Source organism: Filicampus tigris, chromosome 18, assembly GCF_054856515.1.
Source record: "Filicampus tigris isolate MCC_2025a chromosome 18, RoL_Ftig_1.0, whole genome shotgun sequence".
Lineage (NCBI taxonomy): Eukaryota > Metazoa > Chordata > Actinopteri > Syngnathiformes > Syngnathidae > Filicampus > Filicampus tigris.
The window spans coordinates 2470681-2487994 of NC_141234.1; the positions used below are offsets into that span (position 1 = coordinate 2470681).

The following is a 17314-nucleotide window of genomic DNA, read 5'->3' on the forward strand; positions in this document are numbered from 1 at the left end:
TTACAAATCGAAATCCAAATTCAAATTCAAAAGAGATTGTGTGATCTGAATTTGAATGAGAATTTCTGAGTTTGGATTCTGACAAAAAAATTTCCACTGGCTTTTTTTGAGATTTTTTTTTGGTTCTTTTTTTACAACATTTTTCGATGGTTAAAAAAAGTGTTGCAAATTCAAATTCAAGCTCTGAAATTCGAATTCAAAATTCAAATCAGAAATTGTACTTTAAAATGAGAAATTAAAATTCAAACTTAGAAATTCAAATATAACAATAATCTGAGTTTGAATATGAAATTCTGAATTTGAATTTGAGATTTATTTATTTTTTACATAGGGCACTTAAATACTTCCAAACTTTTGTTTTGACTGTTTTTTTCCCCCAATGAAATTTGCGAGATGTAGATTTTTTTTTTTAAAATCTTTTTAACCATTTAATTTTTGGACAATAAGTGAGTCAGTGTCAGAAATTCAACCTCACAAATGCAAATTCAAAATGGGAAATTGAAATGTAAACTTGCAGATGGCAGCAACGTCTTGCTTTTTGGCTTCCATTTACTGTTCAATAGCCTTTGTCATGTAAGACACAGAGACGTGTACACGTGCTGATCTAGCCGATTGATCCTCTGAAAACGTCATTACAATGGAGCCAATAATCACATCATCACATCAGTCTGGAGAGCATCGATCGCAGCCTCCTCACGCGCACGCACACACGCACGCGAACACACACGTTTGATGTACATTTCAGTGGGTGCACCTCTCTCTCTTCTCATGTTTTCATCTTAACATGTTTACATATTAACAGTAGAACCTTGCACCTTCCATAGGGGAATTATGAATTGATATGAAATTGTCTACTTCAATTTGAGTTACTGACTAAACACTTTGTTACTTTACTGATTAATTGATTCTAAAAGTAATGAAGCTACTTTACAGTAATGTTTAAGGATACATTTAGCTAAAAACTAAAATAAAGCCAATTATATCTTTTTTAAAAAGTCTTTCACTGAACATAAATGGTCTACTTGTTTTTATTAAAAAAAAGTCTTTATAGCCTTGATTAACATGAATAGATGTATACAATGTAAAATAAAGACATGTGCGTGTCTCGTGCCTCGCCTCCAACTGTTTATTTCAAATTGAATGTTTTCTTTTTTAAAGCTAGATAACACTATGTCTACAAAATGGAGTGTAAAACCTACCGTAACATTTTCATCTTTAGCTGTCACAAACTCGACATACATTTTTTTTTTCATGAACGTGCTGCAAACGTGACTACGCACATACATGACGTCATTCCGTCCCAAACCCCGCCCACCCCCGGCGATACGGTGTAAATGACCTCATGACACGATCCTTCCTGGTTGAAAATGTAAATCGTTTCCGTTTATTTCCCCTTTATTTTATTATTTGTTAATTGCTCGTCTTGTTGCAAGTGCCAACTGTGCATGTACCGGACCGCGGCTGAATTAGGTGTGGTGCACATAGACATTTAACAGTTGCATATTTTGCCAAATAAGTAACGCGCTAAAACTTTGAATAGTAACTTTACTCTGATTACCGGAACTATATTGGATGTGGTAAGCGTTACAGATTACCAGTTACTCAAAATGGCGGTCAATATAGAGTAATGCGTTAGCGGCATCACTGTAATTCATGATGATATTCCTCTATGTGTTATGTACAATGGTGTACTCAAGTCAAGGCACCAAGGACTATTTGTAGGCGACGGTGGTAGCAACAATAGCGAGCGGAGCGTTGACTGTGTCGTTTGAGTAAGCGCTACAGATCATCATCGCCGCCAATAAAGATTCTTCCAAATACACTAATCAATACGGTAAATATGGCAGTCAATAATCTAGCGCGCCGCTCTCCTCCTCGCGCACTCCTGAAGGGACCAGGTGTTAATAAGTTATTGATCCGTTACGGCCCCCGCGGGAGCTCCGTCGGCGCTTTATACCGCAACGGATACGGCGAAAAAAAGCGCCGCTCAGCTGACTTGGATGCTATCAATACTGAAACGGACGCTCGTCGGCGTGACAACAAGCGGCCGTGGGTGGGCAAACGTCGGCTCTCGTGGGCCAAAATCGGGCCAGGTCATTTGTAGATGAGGGATTTTTATTCTTTTTTAAAATACAAAATAAATGAAAAATGAAAAAAGTGATTTCATGTATTTGAATCATGTTTCAAGAATGTTTTTTTTTAAATATTAGTAAAACAAAAAATAAGTGAAAAAAATATTTGCTATTGTACCGTTTTATGTGTTGGTTAATTATAATGCCATTATTCATAAACAATACAATTACTAACACTTTGTTTATTTTGTATTATTTAAATTACTAAAAATATTAACATAATTTAACATAATTTAACATTGTTCACAAATATGTCATATCGTATTGAATAAATGGTAAATTTACGTATTTAAATAAATTATACAATGCAAAAATAGAATGAATGATTTTATCAAATCATATGATTGTGATTACTTTGTTATTTACATACACATTTAAACATTTGTTGTATTATACAATAATTTGATTGTATTATTTCAAACAGACAAATTAACCAAATTATGTAATGAGCAAAAGGAACAAAAAAAAAAAAGTCAAACAAAAGACTGAACAAATTCTACTGAACCAATTTTATGCAACAGATATTACAAGACTCTTGGTGATGCAAATGCTTGATGGTCCAGATTAAAGTGCTTTACTACCTGCGCAATCAAACTCAATGAAAATGGAGCATGCTCATTGTTGTGATGGGCAGATTTGTTGCTGGTGCAGGTGTACCTAATATGATGTCCTCCACTGAGCTCCTGTCCTTCAGTATGGCATCACAAAGGAGCCCCAACAAGCTAATATCCCACCCCCACCTCCTCCCAATGGCTCCCTCTCGCCCTCCCTCCCCATTGACAGATGACGTCCGCGTGTCCAATGAGCGAGCAAGCGAGCGAGCGAGCGGATGCAACGACCGCTCGGCCCTCCGGAGCCCCCCTCTGCAGATAAAAGGCTTTGAGCGCGCAGGAGCCCCCACATCCCAACTCCTTCCAGACAAAAGCAATTATTTCTTGAAAAATATAGTGTGTGTTGTGCGTCCATTGCAGCTGGGGAGGGTGTGTGTGTATGTGGAGGTGTTTGGGTTTGAAGGAGAGGTAAGCAATATGGCGCACGGCGGCCCTCATCAATAGCAGTATGTTCTTTTTTCTTTTTCTCCTTCCTGTAATATACTTTTTTAAAATAACGACCTGATGCTGGACACATACCATAATGCACACATACACATACACATATACAAATATATACAAATATATACATATTTATATATATACATATATATACAAATATATACATATTTATATATATACACATATATATATATATATATATATATATATATACATATATATACATATATATATATATATATATATATATACACAAACATGTATACACACATATACTTATATATACACATATATATATATATACACACACAAACATGTATACACACATATACATATATATACACATATATATACATATACACATATATATACACATATATATATACACACACACACATATGTATATATATATATATATATATATATATATATATATATATATATATATATATATATATATATACACATACATACAGGTACATATATACATACATACATACATGTACATATATACATATACATATATATACATATACACATATATAAATATACATATATATACATATACACATATATAAATATATATAAAAACACACACATATATATTTATATCCGGTTTGGCATTTTATATTACAGACTATATATAAACTGTGTATGTGTGTGTGTGTGCATGTGTGTGTCAGAGAGCTCACTGTTAAATGGCCGTGTCGTGTTGACAAACGAGGTGGTTGAATTAAATTCGCCTTCATCAATAATGTGGTCGGGTGAAGGGGGGTTGTGGGGGTGGGCTAGTTTGCAGTCAATACGGACGTAAAATTATGTCACAAGCTATATAGCACGAGCATGCCCAAATGACTAAATGCACTAACTCAAGCGTGCCTGGATGTATTTGAAAAAACAATCATAATTAACATTGAATAAAGTCGGGGGCACAGCACATGGGCAGCGTTACCATGGATACGAGAGGTTTTACTTTGTAATACACAGTTATCAATTGGCTAATTTTTATTTTTTTGGCTTTGTGTTGCAAGCAAGCTCCAGATAGTGCCACCAGACGATAAGGCACTCTAACGCCCTCGCATGTGAGCAAGGAGAGCCGAAGCACTTTCAGCTAATTGCTGAACAGGACAATCTGCCTAATGCAAAAATACAAAATGACTAACCGGTCAACCAGATTCTAGCTCCTGATGTCACGCACTAGCCCACGCCCCTTAAAAGGGATACATCCAACACACAAATACTAAAGTACACACAGTAGTTACTTAATACATCCAGTTGATTTCTTTTAATTTTCTTTTGTTATGTTTTATGTATAGTTTATTATATGAACACCTAAAATGGCATTTCCTGGTCACGTAACAAATTAACATGGCAAGTGAAGGTATCTATTTTGAGCTTGAACTGTGTGTTGTTGTATAACTTTCTGGCCTGGCGTGGCCTGCTGACTGAACGTAAATCAATGGTGACAGATTGTCAATAGGTTGCTCCTCTATCTGCCAATATGGCTGCCACGTATCCATTACTCACGGTTGGGCCGCGCGGCGTGAAAACAAGTGAAACGCACCTTCCGCGCGGCGTGAAAACAAGTGAAACGCACCTGCCGCGCCACGCTAGGGTTAGCATCGCAGCTCGCTAGCATAACAACATGCGTAACAAAGTGCACGTTTAGTGCCAACGCACGGGAGCTTTTTGTCGCATGGATTTACGAGCGGCGTGAAGCGCCGCGCCGGCGCCAAAGACGCCGTAACGCGCGTGAAGGCCCCGCTCGGGCGCAGCCTAAACCGCTTAGCTTGGCACAAACGCATCAAGGCCGGCGGTAATACCGATGACACGGGGGCGGCTTTGCGAGTTGGCGTAACCTCTGCCGTGCAGATGCGCCTGTCTGCCTGTGAGTGTGTGATATGGCCGACTTCAACAGTGAGAGGATCAAGAGGAGGGTGCAGGAAATGGAGAAAATAAATAAAAGTACGAGGAAGTGGAGGCGGTGCACCAAATCGGTGGAATGGAGTGTGTAGCTTTAAAAATCATTTCGTTTTTAGCTAGCAAATTTTAGCTAAAAATTTGATGCCGCGTGTGTCCTAAAAACGTTTGGGAACGGTATCAGAGGGGGTGCGCAGACTCTGGGCAGATGTTCAAAGGGTTGTGTGGGAATGTGGGAAATTCTGCCTAATGTGATAATGCAAAAAAAATTTTTTTAGTTTAGCAAAAAGAAAAAAAAAGGTTTATGGAGGCTTCAGTGGAGGAGCACCAACTCTGTGAGGATGCGCATCTTATAGAGGAAGTCAACCCAAACATATTTTTTTCAAGAATATGTTCCAATCAGGCCCACTATTTGCGTTTGTGGAATATAAATTAAGCAGCAAAATGCACTCGATTTTAGCCATCTCTGGGGGCGGCCATTTTGTCTTCTGTCGACTGAAAACGACATCACGACTGCTCACAATCACGGCTCAGATTCAGAAAACAGGTCAGCCGTGATTGGTCGTTGTGCACGTTATGCACTGGATTATTTGTGACTGAGTATGTACGACATTAAAAGGCGGAGCCTGGTGAGTGACATGGGCGCCAGCAGATGGACGGAAAGTAATAATGATACCTGCAAAGCTTTGAAGTGTTGTTGATTACGAGTGGAAATGTTTCAAGCGTGGACAGATAACACGAATAAATGCTTATTCAAGTGCATGCATGCACACCCCCGCACACACCCACACACACACACACACACACACACGACAAGGAGACACAGTGAACGCGTGCGGGCAGATTTAGAAGTGGAGATCAATGAGAAATGTAGAAATCAATGAAGTTAGCGGAGGTGAATCAATGGCGCCTAATCGGGATGCCGATGGCCAGAGTAAAAACAATTAAGAAGGAAGAAAAATGTTTAACCGCCATGAACCTGAGGCCCCCCCCGCCATACACACACACACACATACACAATGGTGTTTCTTTACTGCTAATCATTGCACAAATATCTTTGTTTTAATTATGAACTTTATGGTCGAAGCCTGTCAGAGTCAGGACATTTTAGTATGTGGTTACTACCATGGTGATGCTCTTGTATACGCCTTATTAAGTGAATTTTATAATTGTTATAAAAATCTATATTTTCATTTTTTGTATTAGATTTATACATTTCCTTGTATGATTTGTTTTACGAAATATAAATTATGACTGCCTCTAAGGATTCCAAAAGGTGTTTTACATGTATAATTTCAGGTTTGAAATCTATTCAAATCATGTTCACATACACATTTAATGTACAAAAGTAACATTTAACAATGTATCATGTATTCACTGGTTTTTACATTCATAGTTAAATGCCTTTATTTCATCATTTATTTGTAAAGACAGATTTTATGTTAATTTTAGTATTATCTAAAAAAAAAAGACTATAAATGGCATTTTACACTTTCCTGCCTTATCATAAAATATGTTTTATTAGTATACGTTTTAATATTCTGAAGAAATTATCTAAAAATTTGAATGAATATTTTAAAATATTTTACAATAAAATATCATTTATGAGTAAAACATTTACTATACACAATATAAGAAATATCTATTTTCATTGATTAGTTTAACCTTTATAATTTCATTTAAAATATAGAAAATTGTATTTTTAAATATTTTAGTATGAAATGTATACCATCACGAATTACTACAATAATTAATATATTTTAAAAATCATTTGGTTTAAACAATTATTTTTTTCAAAAAATATTCTAAATTGTTTAACTCTAAGAATATGTTCCAATAATTTCTTATTGTAAATAAACATAATGTTTCCTTTCATGGGGTGTGTTTGCGTGTGTGCGCGCGCATGCGGTGTGCGGGGTTGTCGTGGGGCCAATCGATAGCGTCAGGCTCACTTCCGACCCCGCGGCTGGCGGCGCGGAAATCAATGGGCCGGCCCAATAACTCAGGCCGCCGTGTGGATTAGCCAAGTGTCAACTAATCAGGGAGTTAGTGAACGTGACACGCCACCTATTAACCTATCGATACGACACTATTGACAAGGCTGGACACGCCCCCGAGCAGGAAGTGCCGGGGAAACCCCGAAAACGTTTACTTGCAATTATACGAATACGTTACAACCCTCGCTATATTGAGTCTCATCTTTTGCGACGTGGCACAATTGTAGCACTTCTATGAAGAATTATAATTACTCTAACATCGATGCTCATTTGTGTTAGCCGGTCTATGGTGTTTGTATTATATGTTAGCAACAAGCTACAGGACTTTCGTTGTGTTCAACCAAATAAATCATAAAAATGTTCTATTACATTTTTTTTTCGTGTGAGTTTTGTAGTAAATTTCAGCTGGGAGTGACATAAAACAGCTTGAAGCAAGACTGCTTTGCCTCTTAGCGATATTTGGGGAACTACGTGACAAGTCAAATTTTTTATTTATTTTTAAATAATTGTATCTCATTTTTTGTATGAAATTCATATATATATATATATATATATATATATATATATATATATATATATGTATGTATATGTGTATATGTATGTATGTGTACGTATATATGTATGTATGGATATGTGTGTATATGTATGTATGTGTATATATGTATGTATATATATATGTATGTGTGTATATGTATGTATGTGTATATTTGTATGTGTATGTGTGTATATATATATATATATATATATATATATATATATATATATATATATATATACACACACACACACACACACACACACATATATATATGTGTATATGTATGTATGTATGTGTATGTATATATATATATGAATGTATGGAAATATGTGTACACACATACACACTGTAAATGTTCATATTTCATTATTGCAGGACAATAATTTTTTGATATTTCCCCCAAAAAAGGAGCTCATATCAATATCACAATTGTATAAGTGGCGTCGCAAAGAATATCTCATTTAAAAATCAATTCTGATTGGAATATTTTTGAGAGGTTTGGTTTTCATCAAATTTGTATTTTTTTAAGTTTAATTACGGTGTTTTATTTATTTGCATAGTTCAGGGAGGGAGGGGTTGGCGCACGGTTGTTAATTCCATTCAAGCTGCCGCGGAATAACTTGACTTGGCATGTGCCTATACAAGACTGCACAAAAGACTCATTCAGCGACGAGGCAAAGCTAAGGCCGGACAAAAAGAACGTGTTCCCACATGGGCGTGTGTTCCAAGAGCAGATGTAATAAGGGACATGAAGAAGAAAATCACCTGAGAGAGAAAATGAGAGCCCTAGCAAGAAAACAAAAGGGATGAATGAACGTTTGAATGAAAGAGCTTGTGTTTAAGTATCATTAAACGCATCTCAGATTTTTTAAGATATCATTTTTTTTAAGTTGCCCGCCTTTGGTGTAGTACCACGTTGCACCACAATATGAAGGGCAGCACTGAAGTCGACCGGAATATTAGCTGTTCTCAAAGAGCAGAGAGGAAAATATGCCTGTGAGTATTTTATTGTTGTTTGTATGCGTTGGTGCTCCGTGTGTGTTAAGTAGCAGTTTTTGAAAGGTTGATAATTATCCTAACGATGTAATTTTTGTTAGGCGGTCTAATAATTTTGCATATGTTAGCATTAAGATAGTAGACTTCTATTAGATGGTGTTAAAGGCTGGTTTGTAATTACCGCACATTCTAGGCTAATTTATGTTAGCCTGTCAATGACGTTTCGCATTCTATGTTAACATTAAGCTAGCTAACATTTGTTAAAGGAAATTATTGGTGTTGCGATATTACAATGTTTAATTCTATCTTATTTATATGTCAGTTTCATAGTTAACTTGAAACAGCTTGAAGGAAGCACAATTTTCCTCTTATTTGGAGAACTGTGTGCACGAAAAAGTGAAACACAGGCACTGGAGAATATGTTTTAAATTTATTGCAAGGCACTCTAAGAGTGGAAGAAAATGTTTTTTTATACGGTTCTCTACATCTCAGATTCTTACCTTTTGCTGGAATGCATCTCTGGTATCAAACAGGGGTTCACTATACATTCAAAAGGTGTACTGAGCTATCATGGATTTTTGTCAGGATTGAAGAAGCAAAAGAGGAGTGGATGCAAAAATATATATTTTTTTTTAAACAAGTATTTGAGGCTGCGATCCAAAATAATCGAAGTGATGCAACAACGCGACGGAGGAGGCGGATGAAGGCGGGCCTCCCACACACGCAGGCCGGATTAGGAAACATATGCAGCCGAGTAGTAAAGGATTAAGGGGTGAAGGAGAGCACGAAAGCGGGAGAACAAGAATGTTACGAGGAGGGGGCACGAGGGGCGCTCGGCCAGCCGGATTTCCAGCCCCGCTTTTATCCTGCCTCCTCCTCTATTTCATCCTCCTCCTCCTCCTCCTCCTCGCACTCACCTTCGTCTTTGAAGCATCGCACGGCGGCTGAGCGAGGACGATGCGAGGAGGAGTCGGGCTTGGCCTATTTGCTGGACGCTTCCTTAACTGCAATCGCAAAAAGACAACCTCCGCTAAGGCACAGCACAACCTGATTCTGTATCATTGGGTCATTAATACAGTCTAGATATTGTTAAAAAAAAAAACTGACATTAAAACTCACTCAGTACCAGACATTTTCAGACCCTTTTTTACCCTAACGTTTGGAAAAATTTGAACAAAAAATATAAATACATTTCTGGGATTGAATGGCTGGACTCTGAAAAGACAAATATGTCGTTGGGATTGAATGAGTTAAAATGAATCTGTACTGTAGATCTAAAATATTTATATAGCCTTAGATCTTACACATTTTGTAGCCAATAACTGTATTTTTCGTCCCCTGAAGTAATATTTTTGGACATGAAAAAAATAGATTTTTAATTAGCCTGAAAAAAAGCATCCCATGTAAAAAAAAATTTGTACTCATGCGCGATACACAAAAAGGCACTACATAAATCTAAGCAATTCTTATTAAAAAGTGGATAAAACGTGGATTATTGGATTCAATGTGCTCTATGAACTATATTGCAGCACTATGACAGAAACAGTTTGAAAAAGACAAATTACTATTAATTATTTTGCATTTTTATATTATAAAGACTAAAAAAAAACCAGACAAAAATAGTTACATATCTAATCCCCAATACCTGAAAACATTTGTTTAATGTCGAGGTCCTTTAATTTTTGTGTCAGAAGAGGGAGAAAAACAAAATCTAGTAAAATAGAATTTGGGGGATTTTTAAAAAAAAAAAATTGCCATATCTCCATGCCCTGTGTTTTAGTATAAATAAATATACGTTAACACTCACTTGATATTTTCTCCTCCATCTGCCCTTTGACTCGATGTTTAAGGCTCCATCCCCAAAACACACACACACACACACACACACACCCGTGACCCTGGAGGTCAACCCTTGGTGGATTGGGTCAGACGTCTGGGATGCCGCTGACCTTCGACCCAGAGTGCACAACTGCTCGCTCGCATTCGAAGCAGCTGGACAACACACTCACTCAGCAGTGTGTGCGCGTGTATGTGCGCGTCGGATTTGGCCGGTCGCTTTCCAGGCGACGGGGTCAAGCCGCTTGTCACCTCCGCCGCGGTCGAAGAACAGGCCGCAACACTATTGATCAGGGCGGAAGCAATCGATGGGCGCACTAGCGGCTTCCCGCTTCTTCATTATCCGGGGGTTAATATCTCATTAGCGGCTATTATCGCCACGGCGACAGGCAGTCAGCAACACACACGCACCGCACACACACACGCGCGCATTTGACAATTCCCAGCCTGCATCACACACGTGGGATGCGAGGATTATTGGAAATCAATCCGGGAGGAGTTAGTGTTTTCCTGCTCCATCGAGTCAAACGACAACGCGGGACTTCCTGTGATGTCACAGAGGCGATCGCAAGACTGCCTCGAGACTTAGTAGCCACTTTCAATGCTTGCTTGGTTAGTCAATTGATTTGATTGATTGGGTTTGGCAGATTTGACAAGTCGATAAGTGATTAGTTGGTTGGTTCAAGAAATCAATTGATTGGTGTGTGGGTTTGGAAAGTTGATCAATTGACTAGTTGGTCGGTTGGTTAGTTAGTTGAATAGGTAATTCACTCGTTGGTTTGGCAGGTTTAGTTGGGTGGTTTGTCAGTTGTTTAGTGAATTGATTGGGTGATTGTTTTTTTGGCTGGCTGCTTGATTGGTTGCTTTGGTAAATCAACCGATCAATGAATCAGTTGGTTGACTGGTTGGCTGGTTTAGACATTTGTTGATTGCTTAGTTGGTTTGGTACGTTGGTCGTTTAAATGCTTGGTTGGCGAATTGATTAGACGTGTGTGGTTGGCAGTTTGGCTGATTAGTTAGGTGGTTAGCTGTCAATTGATTATTTCGTTTGTTATTTAGTCACTTGATTGGCTGGTTGGTCCTCTGGTCAGATGACTGGTTGGTTAGTTGATTATTCAATGGCTGGATAATTGGTTTGGCTGGTCGGTCAGTTTATTGGTCGATCGGTTAGTTGGTTGGTTGAGAGTTTTATTTATGTCTGGGGGTGTTGACAGGAGAGTTGTTGTGGTAGTTGCCAGGCGGATGACCATCTTGCATATTTAACGGTTGTTTACCTGCCTGATGGCAAACGTCTCATTAGTGGCCATGGTGTGAATCAATATTTGAGGGATGCCAGCACATGCCGATGAGCGATAGAAAGTGTTTGGCGTGGGCCTCTCTACTGTAGTTTGCCCTCGATGGCTTGCTTTGCACCGCTCTCAAAGCGGTGGTCCTTTCTGTCCAGAGTTTGGCCATTATTGTCCTCGCAAAAGCAATAGCCCTGATTTTTTTTTAAATACAAACGAACAGCTCAGTCTTGAGCTCTCCCTCTTCAGCAAAGATTTACAACTCAAGAAGCCGTTTGGATTTAAGGTGAAACGTGCTGGACGACCCATAAAAGTCCAATTGCTCTTATTTTTCGCGGACGCGATTGTGATACCGTCCCCGTTCAAAAAAAATGGCACACACAAAAGAGCAAGCAAGCAAGAAAAGCATCATACTTACAGCGGTTATCAGTTCATGTGGTCCACAGTGATGGTGGTGGTGGTGGTGGGGTTATGAGGGCGTTTGGGGAGGGAAGGCAGCATCAGCAGGGCTGTGCCGCTTATCAGCCAGCAGACACTCGTGATCCTTATTAGCCACGGAAGAGATGCTATTAAACAACCTGGCTGGCTGCACACTGCGAAACAACACGCATTTCTGCAATGACTCACTTATTCCTTTTTAAATGTGACAGAGATCAGTCAAGCTAATTACCGTAAAAATGTGACACTTATGGACATAAATAACCTTGATAGTGATTGGCCAAATGTGGCTTCATGAGATTATGCTTCTGTTCTCTGAAAATTAAAAAAAAAAAAAAAACTTTAAACATAACTTCACGGGAGTTAAAAAACAAACACTATAAGCTGTTTAACATATTTAAAGCCACAAATGACTTTCAAATGTCACTACACTGCCCTCGTTTTGCTTACTTGGTTCCTAAGTGTAGTTAAAAACACAAATGCGCTGACAGACGATACTATGTACTTGGTACAGGCTAAATGATGTGGCTAGCCTCGCTTAAAAACATGCTAAAGTTATTTCACTTTAAGAAGCGTGACGGTGAGATCTTTTCACCTCAAGCCACAAATGAGCAATACATACAGTTGAAGGGAGTCAATTCTTATTGTGTTGCTCATTTTGCTACTAATTAGCGACGGCAGAGACTATCGGCTAATGCCTTCCAAAGCATGCTATCGTTATGGCCAAAGTGTGCGGCTGGGCTTCGAGGCTTTCTGAGGCCGGGACGTGATTAAGCCGAGCCGGCCTCACCTGGTGCTCGCTTGGGGTGAGGATGGATGGGTGAATGAATGGATGGATGGAAGATGGATGGATGATGTGAGAAGAGGAAGGGCGCATGGCGGTAATGGCAGACTGGCCTGTCTGACCTCTGACGGCGGCGGGGTCATCCTCGCCCGAGCAAGCTGGGGGGACGAAAATCAATACAATAAAATTAAAAGAAATCCAGCATGTCAGCACTGCAGACACAATTATGTTGCTGTTATGTTCTTGTTCGTTTTTTAATTAAAAGAAGCACTTTGTTGAGTTTATAATTTTAGAATACACACTGTGCGCAGGAAACCGTGGCCTTTGAGTCAGACAAATTGAAGAAAAAGACACATTTAGTTCATTAGTTTTTATTTTCTCTCTCTTAATATATGATACGGTACTGTATATGCACACCTGGCAGTTATTTGCGTTTTAATTGTCACTGTAGAGTCTATAGTATTAAGAAAAAATAATTATCTAGAAAATGAAAAATCTAAAAGTTTAAATTATCATACATGTTGTAGATCCATTTAAAAAAATCTCACACATTCAATTATTAATTGTAACAACCACTCGTGTTTGGATTAAAAATGGTTGCTCTTTTTTTCTGGTGAATTAATTTAGTGAAATTAATATTTGCAAATTGATGTGATCACCGAGGTTGCGAAAGTATCGTTAAAAAAGCGGCTCAAATGCATGCATACAAAACATTACATAAACGAGGCAAACGTTTGCTTAAAATGTGCTCGATTGTCAGTGAGTAAAATTGTGCCTTTTATTTTGCGGCGTTCAACTGCACGTTGCGTGCGTTGACCTGCTGATTTAGCGCCTTAAGCGTCACCAACACGCATAGGATAAACATGATCAATCGACGATAAATCTCACAACAGTTCATGTCTAATATTAAACAACATAATAAGAAGCAGGTGAAGTCCACGTGCAGCGTTCGCAGTAGACGCTGCGCGTGCGCGCGCGCTCGTGGATCGATGGCCAGGTTCGTGCGTGTCCAGAAAGGCCCATGAATGGAAAGCCTGTGACGTCACCGCAGCCCCTCAGCCCTTTAATTGATTTGTCATAATGAACTCAAGTCTTGTCCGCATCGATTTCCGCACCGGGCAGATCATTAAATAAAGTCGTCATTCGAGAACAATTACTGTCAGACGGCACTCACGGAACCCACGCGCGTGGGAATCTCAACGCCGTGTATGCAAATGAGATTGGCATATATTTTACATAATGACACACACAAAAAAAAAAAAAAGAAATCGAGAATAAAAGCAACAATACAATTGTGGACGATAGGAAAAAACAAAACATTCATTGAATTGTTCAGATGATTAAAAATGACTGTGACAAATTTGGATCACAGTAAAATGACAAATCTATTCATATTTGAACAATCATAAATAATTTACAATTTATTCTCCCTTTGGAAATGATTAAAAACCAGCATAAATTCTAAAGTGACATACATGTACCACATACTTCCTCAGGTGCACGTAAGAGGGAAAAAAAAGCTCACTAAAGTAATAGAGACACTCTCGTTGTGACGCGGTGCAGCTCAACATATATTTGATTGACAATTCTTTTAAAACGTTGCATCCAGGTGCAGGAGTTTCAAAGATTGTGTCAGGCAATTGTGTAAGAGCTCTCACATTGAAAAATACACAAACAGATGTGCTTAAATGTTTCAGCTTGCTTCGATCAAACTGCTGTTGCTCTAGATCATAGACACCTTTTTCCTTCCCATTGTGTGAAATTTTGCATTGCATCCTCCATGTTGAAATTAAATCCGCGCGCTGCCGTGACATCCGTGATGACTTTTGTGTCAGTGGATGAGGAGGAGGCCAGATGATGAGATGGCGCGGATGAAAAATAAAAAAATAAAAGAACAGGAAGACAAGGAGGAGGAGCGGATGTGAGGGCAAGAGGAGACGTGGACGAGAGGACCTCTGGCCGCGGGACGAGACCATGTGAAAATGAGTGAAGAGAATGGGAGCAATGGAAGATGCGCTAATGAGTGGACGGACGACTCAATGAGAGGAGAAAAGGGTCGATGAGAGAATGAGAGGATGAGCGCATGAGAGGATGAGATGAAGCGAGGATGAGAAAACCAAAAGGTTAAAGGATGTGATGACGCGAGGTGCACACGAGGAATCTGAAGAGGCCGAGCACAAACAAACAAAAGCGTGAGGGAAAAGGAAGAGGAAGGAGAAGGAGGAGGAGGAGGAGGACGACGACGGAGAAGGCGGGCGGGTGTCCTAAATTAAATAGCGCGAGGACCCCCCCCACCCCCCGTGTCCTCGGCACGTGCGGCCAGGCCCCCCCGGAGAAGTAAAGGAGCCGCGGCCCATCTGGACTCTTGCAGCCCGCAAAGAAAAGAGGATGGGAGAAGGGAGGAAAGCAAGGATTTGAAGGAAAAGAGAAATCATTGGAAGAAAGAAAGATTAGTCGAGACAACTGAAATGAATTAAAAAAAAAAAAAAAAAAAAAAGCGAAGAAAAGAGGGAAAGTAAAGCGTGACAAAAGAGAAGGAAAAGAAGTGAACATGGGCACAGAAAAAGAACAAAGAAAAGAGGGTAAACAAGGACAAGAAAGAAAAGAAGGAAAAATGAAAAAAGCTAAAGCAAAGACAGAATGGGTAAAGGACAAAAAGGAAGGTGACAAAGCAAAAGAAAAGGGACAAGAATGAAAAGAGGCAAATTGCAAGAAAGAAATGAAGGAAAACAAAGGCAAAGAAAAGCAAAAGGAGAGAAAGGGATCAGGGAAGAAGGAAAAGAACCCCCAAAAAAGAAGAAAATAAGTAGTAAGGACAAAAAAGGAAGGAAAAGGACCTAAATGAAATGAAGCAAAGAAAGACAGTTGACAATGAAAAAAAAGGAAAGGAGAAGCAAAGACGACACGGAATGGAGGATGGCCAAAGTTGCGTCGTCGTGGAGCCGTCAGCAAGGCACGCGTGCGTGTTTGTGTGTGCGTGCATTCCCACAAATTGCGCCTCTTCTCTTCCAGCGTCTCACCTTTTAAATCGATACTCGTCTTTCACGACAGTTTCCCGCCTAGGAGCATCTTCGCTGTTGCCACGGCGACATGACAGAAGGCCACGAGGTGATCCGGGTCCCATCCCACCTGTTGCGCTGGCGTCCGAGCGGCCGCAACAGCCCGCGCTTGCTCACAAAACAGCAAAGTTGGACAACGTGAGAAGATCAAAAAGGCTTTCAACTGGTTGGTTTTGTTGATTACAGTCACACTTGGGCATGCAGGAGAGCCGAGCCTGCCCCCTAGTGGCCGGATGACACAGCGTGTGGGAGGAATATGGCAGGAATCTGCTTCTCGTTCCTATTCAAGCACAAATACAGTTACCGTATACATATTTTAAACAAACAATAATGTGACCCTGTGACTGTCAATGAATTAATTCACAAAAAATGGAAATATACTTATAAACGAGACTATTTCTAATAATATGCATTTGTATTTATTTTATTTCCAAATGGAACAATTCAAACGCCTATAAATATGTCTTCAGTCTATGTAGATTTTGTCTTCATCTACGATGCACTCTAATGTGAATGAATTAATGGAGTGCAAAAACTTTGGAGTCATTTTGTGGACATTGTAGGAATGAATATAATCATTGATCTCAAGATAATATTTACTATACTGGCTTCCAAAATAAAAAAATAAAAAAAGTATTTTTTGGGCAGTCAAATTTATGAAACATGAACACGAGATGAAGATTTGGCATACTGCTGTCGATACGAATGTTTATTCATTTCATAGACTCATTTTTGTTGTATCCATTATGAACTCTAATGTGGATTCATAAATGTAGTAAATGTGTTGTTATTTTTGGACAGTTTTTAAAAAACTCACAACACAGAAATGTCGTCCCTTTGATAATGGCACATTTAAACATTTTGCTTACAACATTTATTAATGTTAAGATAATATAGCTACACTGATATATATATATATTTTTTTTAAACCAACAGATCTATAAAATATGACCACAAAAATGAAGCCACTTGACTTGAAACACATCACTCACATTATGCATAACAATATTACTGCTAGCAAATATGAGTGACATTTATATAATTCACCTGATGCCTTTTAAAATAAAAAAATCATGAAGACCAACTTACTGTTTGTTTTTTTAAAATTCATATTTATCGAGATTTGCTTTTCATTTAACTGACTTCACTCATAAGCAAAGTACGAACACAATGATAATAATAATTCTTAAAAATGTAAAAAAAAAAAAAAAAAAAAATAGAATTTGTGATCACTTGTTAATAAGTCCGTTAGCAAGTCATTACTGTATACTAATTA

General features: G+C 38.7%; 1 protein-coding gene across 10 annotated transcripts in view; it reads right to left on the reverse strand.

Moving 5' to 3' along the window:
- The window catches only part of LOC147131938 (POU domain, class 2, transcription factor 2-like), a 65510-nt gene that overhangs the window by 46640 nt on the left and 1556 nt on the right, over positions 1–17314 (reverse strand). For 4 of the 10 annotated variants that reach the window (XR_015082229.1, XM_086015303.1, XM_086015297.1 and 1 more), the window contains exons 1-4: positions 16000–17307; positions 12986–13137; positions 12176–12350; positions 9553–9639 (exon numbers count right to left, since the gene is read on the reverse strand). The gene's annotated coding sequence lies outside the window, so the exon portion shown is untranslated. Of the gene's footprint in view, positions 1–9552; positions 9640–12175; positions 12511–12985; positions 13138–15999; positions 17308–17314 lie in introns of those variants that run through there. The other 6 variants (XM_086015298.1, XM_086015295.1, XM_086015296.1 and 3 more) reach the window with 6 other exon arrangements.